At 45.2% G+C, this 9526-nt stretch overlaps 1 long non-coding RNA gene across 1 annotated transcript; it reads right to left on the reverse strand.

Moving 5' to 3' along the window:
• Positions 1-764: 764 nt before the first annotated feature.
• Positions 765-9402, reverse strand: LOC134482893 (uncharacterized). Its single transcript, XR_010059594.1, has 2 exons — positions 2935-9402; positions 765-2573 (listed from the first exon to the last, which is right to left on the reverse strand). It is a non-coding gene; the product is annotated as an uncharacterized LOC134482893 (long non-coding RNA).
• Positions 9403-9526: the final 124 nt, after the last annotated feature.

The raw sequence follows: 9526 nt of genomic DNA on the forward strand, positions 1-9526 counted from the left end.
TCAATCCTTCCCCTAATTCAACCTTAGGGATCCCCAACTTCAGTCCAAGGGTTGGGTGTAAGTATCTGCCTCTGTCTCAGTCAGCTGCTGGGAGGGCCTCTCAGAGGACAGCCATGTCAAGCTTCTGCCTGTAAGCACACCATAGCATCAGTAATAGTGTCAGTCCTTAGTGCCACCCAGGAGCTACATCCCAAGTTGGGCTGGTCATTGGACCGCCTTCCCTTCAGTCTTTTCTCCATTTTTGTCCCTGCAGTTCTTTTAGACAGGAACAATTCTGAGTAAGAAATTTTGACTGTAGGTTAGTAACCCTGTCCCTCCACTTGAGGCCCTACTTACTGGAAGTGGACTCTTCAAGTTCCTTCTCCCCAATGTTGAGCATTTGGGCTAAGGTTACTCCCAATGAGTCCTGAGAGTCTCTCACCTCCCTGGTCTCACTTTCTAGAGGGCCCCCCCAACTCCCACCCACCAAGTCTGCTTATTTCCATTCATTCTCTTGGCCCTCTGGGCTTATCTCCTCCCCTCTCTGACCCAGGTCCCTCCCTCCCTTTGCCTCCTGTGATTATTTCCTTCCCCATCTAAGTGGGATTGAAGCCTCCTCACTTGGGCCTTTCTGCTTGTTACACATCTTATGATCTGTCGGTTGTATCCTATGTATTCTGTAGTTTTTGGTTAATATCCACTTATCAGTGTATAAGACTCTCAGAGAGAATCTTCCCTCAGGAAGGAGATCCTCAAGCCCCAATGACCAGTCCGGGTCCACAGGCTGCAATCTGCAAGAGGATTTTTATTGATCAGGAAGCACAGGTATCTGTGGGCGTCCCAGTCAATTTGGAAGACTGGCACGCCTAGCAGAACCAGGGACGGGTTTTTATAGTGTATTGGGGAGCAGAAGCAGGCTTACAGAAGCAGATGCATGGTTACAGGGATGTGATTGGTGGAGTAAATGAGGCATACGTGTACATTACCTATTTTGGCTATAATCATAACAGTGAGTTAGCAAAAAGTACATGGTGGTCGGGTCTCCCGGGGGGTCAGGGACTGTTTCTTTTTCCCTGCCAGGTGGCCCATGGAGCAATGCCCATATTTTAGTCTGGTTTCTGCATTTTGTTTTCTTTTCTGGGCTATTTTGTCTAAATGTTGGGTCAGCTTGTCCCACAAGTCTTGGGACACATTTGAACTTCTTGAACTTTCTCATAAGGCTTATTTTAGTTCCAAGCCTGTGTATTAAAACTTATCTTTCATTTCTATGTTTGAGGGCCTAGGGCTGGGCTTGTATAATTCCCTTTCTGGAAGGGGGTCTTTCAAGTGAGTGCATACCATGCATGTTTTGTATTGTTTTGGTTTGTGGGGGGATGTTTAATTTTCTGCAGTTCTTTATACATCCTACATATAAATCTTTGTCTGCTGTCTTGTTGGTCAAGACTTTCTCACTCCTTTAATCTGAACCGTAAGGAGTCTGAGGCAGAAGGATGCCCGTTCAAAGCCAGCCTGTGCTTCTTCACCAGACCGTACTAATAATTTTTTTAATTGAGCGTTCCAGCATTGTGAGAGCACTGAGACGGTACCTGGTTGTGACCTGACACAGTTTCAGTCTCTCAGGAGGACTGCATCAGAAAAGAGAGCAGTCACTTCTTCCCATCAGTAGGGTGCAGCATCAGATGGAGCCTTTCCAGGTGTTCCAGTTCTCATGGGTGGCTGGCTGTGGTCCAGCTGATCTACATTCACAACAGATATGTGGCCAGATGCCCAGGGCAGAAAATCTGAGACTGATTGCATGTAGCCTGTGTCACTGGTCCTGGGGGAAGATAGATAGCATTGCTACAACACAGAACAACAAACCACTGTACTGCACACGTTTACCTCTCCATCTGACCACTGCACACTCTTGTAAACAGAGTGGAATGGAGCTGAGAATACAGCTCAGTGAGAGAGCGTTCATGAGGCCCTAGGTTCAATGCCCAGTGTCACAAATAAAGATAAGAATGTGGGGCTGGGTATATGGCTTCGATGGATCCTCTTCCAGAAGACCTAGATTCAACTCCCAGCACCCACATGGTATCTGGCACCACCATCTGTAACCCCAGCCCCGGGGGATTCAATGACCTCTTTTGCACTGCTGGGGCACCAAGCACACACACATAGTGAATTTACCTGCATTCAAGCAAAGCACCAATATACATAAAATAAATTTAAAATCTTAAAAAAAAAAGAAGAAGCAGAAGGGGAAGCAGGGGAGGAAGAAGAGGAAAAGGAAAAATAAAAGTGTGGAACCAGTGTTCAGGCAGCACCTCACTGCAGACAGTGAAAACATGGACACGAAGCAATGCTTATTTTATTCTTTCCTTTTAAAATATTATCACACATTCATTGTACAGAACAAGCAACTCAATGGTGTCATTTTATTGCATTTTACCCCATTGCTCTCTCTTGTCTTCTCCCCACTCCTGGCCCCAGTCTTCTGGTGATTAGCACACAGCTGGTTTGCCAAGGGGAATTAAGTAAAGGGTTTATAAGGTGCCAGCAGAGGCCCGGTGACCAGGTCAAAGGCTCAAAGCTTGTTAACTCCTTGTGAACTAGAGAAAAAAATAAAGGAAAAGAATTTAAATCTTTTACAGAGGCAATATGCACACGAGAACACACACACACACACACACACACACACATACATATTCTGGCTAAGCTTGACCATTTGTCTCAACTCTACGTGTTCTTACACACATACATACACATGTATTTACACACATATGTATAGATAAACAGACATATGCTTATATACATTTGGTGGACAGGGCTGAGCCCAGAATACCACATTTGGATGGATGGGTGGGTAGGTGGGTGGCTGGAAGGATGAATGGATGGGGCAGAGGCCCCCCCAAGCCACACTTTATTTCCTTTCTCTGTCCTTTTAATAGTCAAAAGTTCTTAGAAACTTACCTCATAGATAAAATGCTACACAAAAGAAGAGTTACAGAAGGATGCTGACATGAAGTCCAAAGCAGTGTGTCATCCTCTGACCTCACAGTTCTGTGATTATAAGTTCAAGGCCACAGCTGCACATGGACCTGCATTACCACAGTGCACACCTGTGGCGTGATCCTGGGATCTGACCTAGAATGAACGATTTTCCTTGAACACAAATTTTTCGGAAGTCTATTTCTCTTTTTAGTGTAATTGTGAAAGCTTATTTTACAATTGCTTATTATGCTGCCTTTACTTAATATTGTATGAGGAGTGGGCACATTCTATTCTGATTCTAACTTTATTACATCTTTCTGGCAAAACAACTAAGACCATCTCTTAAAACTTTCTGCCTGCTTTTGTACGTTTGCTGTCACAGCACAGGTGTGAAAACCACCCATGATTGAAAGCCAAAATGGGGGCTGGAGTGATGGCTCAGAGATGGCTCTGCTTTTCCAGAGGTCCTGAGTTCAATTCCCAGCAACCACATGGTGGCTCACAGCCATCTATATGGGATCTGATGCCCTCTCTGGTGTGCCTTAAGACAGCCACAGTGTACTTATATGTAGTAAATAATTAATTAAATAAATAAATAAATAAATAAATAAATAAATAAGGAAATGGCCAACATTGTCCTAATTTGGACATGTAGATTCATGCAAGTCCACCACAACCAGTCCACTACAAATGTGGCAGAATTGACAAATGAACCATCAAAAAGTTTGAAAAGAAGGCTGCTGAAATGGGAAAAGTCCCTTCAAGTACACCTGGGTCTTGGACAAACTGAAAGCTGACCGTGAGCATGGTATCACTACTGGCATCTCCCTGTGGAAACTTGAGACCAGCAAATACTTTTGATACCCCAGGACACAAAGACTTCTCCAAAAACATGATTACAGGCACATCTCATGCCAACTGTGCCACCCTGATTGCTGCTGCTGGTGTCGATGAATTTGAAACTGGTATGTCCAAGAACCGGCAGACCCGTGAGCATGCTCTTCTGGCTTACACCGTGGGTGTGAAACAGCTAATTGTTAGTGTGAACAAAATGGATCCCACTGGGCCACCCTACAGTCAGAAGAGCTATGAGGAAATTGTTAAGGAAGTGGGCAGCAGCATTAAGAAACATGGCTACAACTGTGACTCTACTAGACTTACAGGTCCTGTCGTTCAGAGATAATTGTATTGGTCTCACATCCATGCCAAATTCACATGCTTGCTACTTGGGACCACCTACCTGCTGAAGCACAGCCAGACTAAAAATAGAACCAAAATCTCTGAGGAGCTGCTTGGGGACTCACTGAGAACCTGGTACATTCATTTGCTTCTCAAACACCGAGTCAAAATTCCCACTGGATTTGTGTTTCCCTGTTTACCTTGGTAATAATTGTTTTTTAAACTCACCTTTTACTGTTTAGGTATGGTCTAAAGCTCGGGACCTGCTTGAGGGTTTTGAAACACCTTCCACATAGAACTACCCAATAATGAGAATTGCTGTGTGGAAGCTTTTCAATACAGACCTCCTCGCTCTCATCACCTTCTGTCAGAGTTCCTGGATTGAAAGTGTGGCCCGGGATGATCCTTCTTCCAGAAGCATCAGAAGTTTGGGCACCCTGGCTCGGAAGCTCTGCCGCCTTGCTTCGGCCTCCACAGGTTGTACTACAACCCACGGGGAGACAAAGAGGAACAATACTACACTATTCATGTCTAAACTACATTTTCATCATACGCAATCAAGATGGAGATGACAAAATAACAGTACAACACATTACAGAGTGTTTCTTTGCACAAGGGACCCCCCCCCTCGGCAAGCGAACCAACAAGCCAACAAGAGTGCTGTCTTTCCGCCTATTTTGTGAGTCTCAGGGGTCGTCCCTAAAACTATATCCTTCTTTTCATTCTCACTAGCATGGATTCTGAAGACCCTCTTCTTTGGATTCCAACTTCATGCTCTTCACTAAATAACTAAAGGACTTTAAACTACAGAATTTAGGGTTGGGCAGGTTGAGGGCATGGTGAGCCCTTAAAATTTCCAAGGTGTGGAGTTTGAGGAGCCTAGAAACCGCAGAGTGTTTTTGGTTGGCAGACTGCACACAGGGGATGGATATCTCTTGCAATAGGATTTTCCTCCCTTGCTCTCCAAGAGACGTTTGCTTGAGTTAGAACGTTAAGCGGTGCTACAGAATCTTCATGCTGAGAGATCTTGGCGCAGGCTCCTGAATTTTTTATGGGTTTTCCCCCACCCACCATTACCCTTCCTGAGTCACCCCTATGAGATCACTTGTATAAAACCAGCCGAAGTTTCCAGAGTCTTTATGACTGAGGCTCCTGCTCCCCTTCCACCTCCTACAGTGCTGCAGCAGAGACAGACCATGGTGGCTAGGGTCTTAGGTAAAGAGATAGTAGCCCAAGGGAACATAGATGTTATAGCATCAGTCTTTACCACTAAACCTCAAACATGTCTTTCTTACCAGCTGCATTCTCAGCCCCACACCTGCACCCTAACCCCGGTCAAACATCCTTGCTAGCCTCCCAACTGCGTTGCAAGCCCCGTGTCTGTGACTTTTAAAATCACCCAAGAGCCTTCCCTGCACTTCCTCACAGGTCATCCCAGACCTGCGCCACCACTCAGGGTCAATCTCAAACCTACCATGAGCTGTCTGCCTCAAATAGATGACTCAGTGGCACCGTCTTGTGGCCTCCATCCTGGCTGCACCTTACACATCCTCCTTTCTTCCATTCTCTGTCTGGGCTGCAGCCCTGGTTTCTGCCCTCCTGCACTCAGCAGGAGCCACAGGTGATAAGGACCACACAGTGAGGAGGAAGAGAATGGCTATGGATGGGGGTCCTAAGCTGGCCCGTGTAGATCATCCAGCTGCCCTCTTCCCAGATACTGGTCTACTGTTTTGCCAGCCAGCAACAGATGTGGAGACCAGATGTATAACCCCTTGACGAAGTGCGGTGACAATGACACCACCCTCACTATGCCTACTGGCCCTGTTTCCAGCATTGCTGTCTGGTGTTCCAGAATCAGAGCATCGTTGTTAGGTTAATGGTCTCAGGCATGAAGTCCAATTGCAGAACCTCCCCCATCTACACAATTTGTGCCAAGGTGAGTTTTCTGGAGAAGGCAAGGACAGACAGAGCATGTATGCTATTGGTACAGAGACAGGCAGATAGATCAGTGGAACAGAACTGAAGAACCAGAAATGAACCCTCATACCTATGGTCACTTGATCTTTGACAAAGGAGCTAAAACCATCCAATGGAAGAAAGATAGCATTTTCAACAAATGGTGCTGGTTCAACTGGAGGTCAGCATGTAGAAGAATGCAAATCAATCCATTCTTATCACCCTGTACAAAGCTTAAAGTCCAAGTGGATCAAGGACCTCCACATCAAACCAGATACACTCAAACTAATAGAAGAAAAAGTGGGGAAGAGTCTCAAATACATGGTTACTGGGGAAATTTTCCTGAACAAAACACCAATGGCTTATCCTCTAAGAACAAGAATCAACAAACGGGATTTCATAAAACTGCAAAGCTTCTGTAAGGCAAAGACACTGTCATTAGGACAAAATGGCAACCAACAGACTGGGAAAAGATCTTTACCAATCCTACATATGATAGAGGGCTAATATCTAAAATATACAAAGAACTCAAGAAGTTAGACTCCAGAAAGCCAAATAATCCTACTAAAAATGGGGTACAGAGCTAAACAAAACATTCTCAGCTGAGGATTATCGAATGGCCAAAAAGCACCTAAAGAAATTTTCAACATTCTTAGTCATCAGGGAAATGCAAATCAAAACAACCCTGAGATTCCACCTCACACCAGTGAGAATGGCTAAGATCAAAAACTCAGGTGACAGCAGATGCTGGCGAGGATGTGGAGAAAGAGGAACACTCCTCCATTGTTGGTGGAATTGCAAACTGGTACAACCATTCTGGAAATCAGTCTGGAGGTTCCTCAGAAAATTGGACATTCCACTACCTGAGGACCCAGCTATACCTCTCTGGGGCATATACCCAAAAGATGCCCCAACATATAAAAAAGTCACGTGCTCCACTATGTTCATAGCAGCCTTATTTATAATATCCAGAAGCTGGAAAGAAGCCAGATGCCCTTCAACAGAGGAATGGATTCAAAAAATGTGGTACATCTACACAATGGAGTACTACTCAGCTACCAAAAACAATGACTTCATGAAATTCATAAGCAAATGGAATGAACTAGAAAATATCATCCTGAGTGAGGTAACCCAATCACAGAAAAACACACTTGGTATGCACTCATTGATAAATGGATATTAGCCCAAAAGCTGGAACTAAATAAGATGCAATCCACAGACCACAGGAAGCTCAAGAAGGATGACTAAAATGCGGATGCTTAAAAGGGGGAAAAATATCCATAGGCGGGGATATAGAAGCAAAGTTTAGAGCAGTGACTCAAGGAAGGGCCATTCAGAGCCTGCCCCACATGTGGCCCATATATATACAGCCACCAAAACTAGATAAGATTGGTGAAGCTAAAAAGTGCATGCTGAAAGGGACGGATAGAGATCTCTTCTGAGAGACACATCCAGAGCACATCCAATACAGAGGTCAGTGCTAGCAGCAAACCACTGAACTGAGAACAGGACCCCCTTGGGGAGAATTAGAGGAAGGTTTGAAAGAGTTGAAGGAGCTTGCAACCCCATAAAAACAACAACGCCAACCAACCAGAGCTTCCAGGGATTAAACCACTACTGCAAGACTATACATGGACTGACCCAGGGCTCCAACTGCATACGTAGCAGAGAATAGCCTTGTTGGGGCACCAGTGGAAGGGGAAGCCCTTGGTCCTGCCAAGGTTGGACCCCCCGTACAGAGGAATATGTTGAGGGGCAGTAAGGGGGATGGATGCGGGGAATACCCATATGGGGGAGGGGGAGAGGATAGGGCTTATGGACAGGAAACCGGGAAAGGGAATAACATTTGAAATATAAGTAAAGAAATATATCTAATAAAAGATAAAAAGAAAAAGAAAAAAAGAAAAAATCTCAAGTTTAATCCTCCTGGCCCATGCACATGGTCTCTTCACCTCTTCTCCTCCTCCTCATCCTGGTTTCTTGGGACTGAGATCAGAAGTCCTGCCCTGTTGTAGTTAACTGGCTGATCAACTCTTTATCAACCAATCATAGGTGGCAGAAAACAACTTTTACATTACGTTGAGACTACCTGGACTGCAACCAGATGCCTGGGCATAGAAATCAGCTTCTGATCTTTTTCCGGGTGGAACCATGGAGGCTGTGCCAGAGAAGAAAACGAAGGTGTGCCTAAAAACCCTTGAGAAAAAGTGAAGGAATTTCGCAGAGTTGAAGGTGAAGCGTCTGAAGAAGAAGTTTGCCCTGAAGACTGCGAGAGGCAAGGAGGAAGCTCATCCATGAGAAGGCAAAGCACTCTCACGAGGAGGGCAGGCAGATGTACCGGACTGAGATTCCATGGCTAGGATGGCAAGAGAGATAGGAGCGTCTATGTGCCAGCAGAACCAAAATTGGCATTCGTCATCAGAATCCGAGGTATCAGTGGAGTAAGACCAAAGGTGCGTGAGGTGTTGCAGCTGCTTGTCTTGGGCAGATCCTCAATGGCACCGTTGTTAGGCTCGACAAGGCTCCAATCGACACGCTGAGGATTGTGGGATGGTACATTGCATGGGAACACTCCAACCTAAAGTCAGTAAATGCGCTCGTCTACAAGCAAGGCTATGGCAAAATCAATGAAAAGCGGATTGCCTTGACAGATAATTCCTTGATTGCAAATAACTTCCTGTGACCCTTCAAATTATCTTCCCCATGAGGTGGAAAGAAGAAAAAGACAACTCTCTTTGTAGAAAATGGCAACAGGGAAGACCAGATAAACAGGCTTATTAGACAGATGAAGTAAGGTGTCACCCATGGTGTTTTTTATAATCTGGTCAGTTAATAAACAGTTACAGCTTGGCAAATTGAGAAAAAAGAAAAAGAAATCAACTTCTGAGTACACAGTACACAAAACTATGCCCCAAACGACTTCCATCCCAGATCTGTCTCCTCTCCCCTCTCCCCTCTCTCCCTTCTCCTCTCTCAGAAGAAATCTCTCTACATAGTCCTGAAACTCAGTTACATTGTTTCCAGTTTCCCTCCAGAGTCTTCCGCCTTCACTTACTCCCAGTCAGTAGTTTACAGAAAACACACGTGACTTGTTTTTGTAGTTGTAGAGGGGAATTTTCCCAAGTCCTGTGTGCACATGCACAGATAGTTGAGTGGGAAGCTGGAATCTAGATACGGGGAGCAGGTAATGAATCCCCAGTTGAGATATCTGGCTGTTCGGGGGTTTACATGTATTCCAGACCCCTATCCAAAATGTTCAGAAGAAACCTTCCTGTCAACTGTAGGGAATGCAGTAGGGATAGCTGTAAAGGAGCGCTTTGATGATTTCAGGGAGAAGTACAGGGTTTGAATCAGGGCTGCCTGACCCGAAAGCTTCTGCAGCAGCTGTGTTTCTCACCACACAGCAGCCCTCCGGCCAGCTCAGCCACTTCACTTT

Source organism: Rattus norvegicus, chromosome 1 (genome assembly GCF_036323735.1).
Source record: "Rattus norvegicus strain BN/NHsdMcwi chromosome 1, GRCr8, whole genome shotgun sequence".
NCBI lineage: Eukaryota > Metazoa > Chordata > Mammalia > Rodentia > Muridae > Rattus > Rattus norvegicus.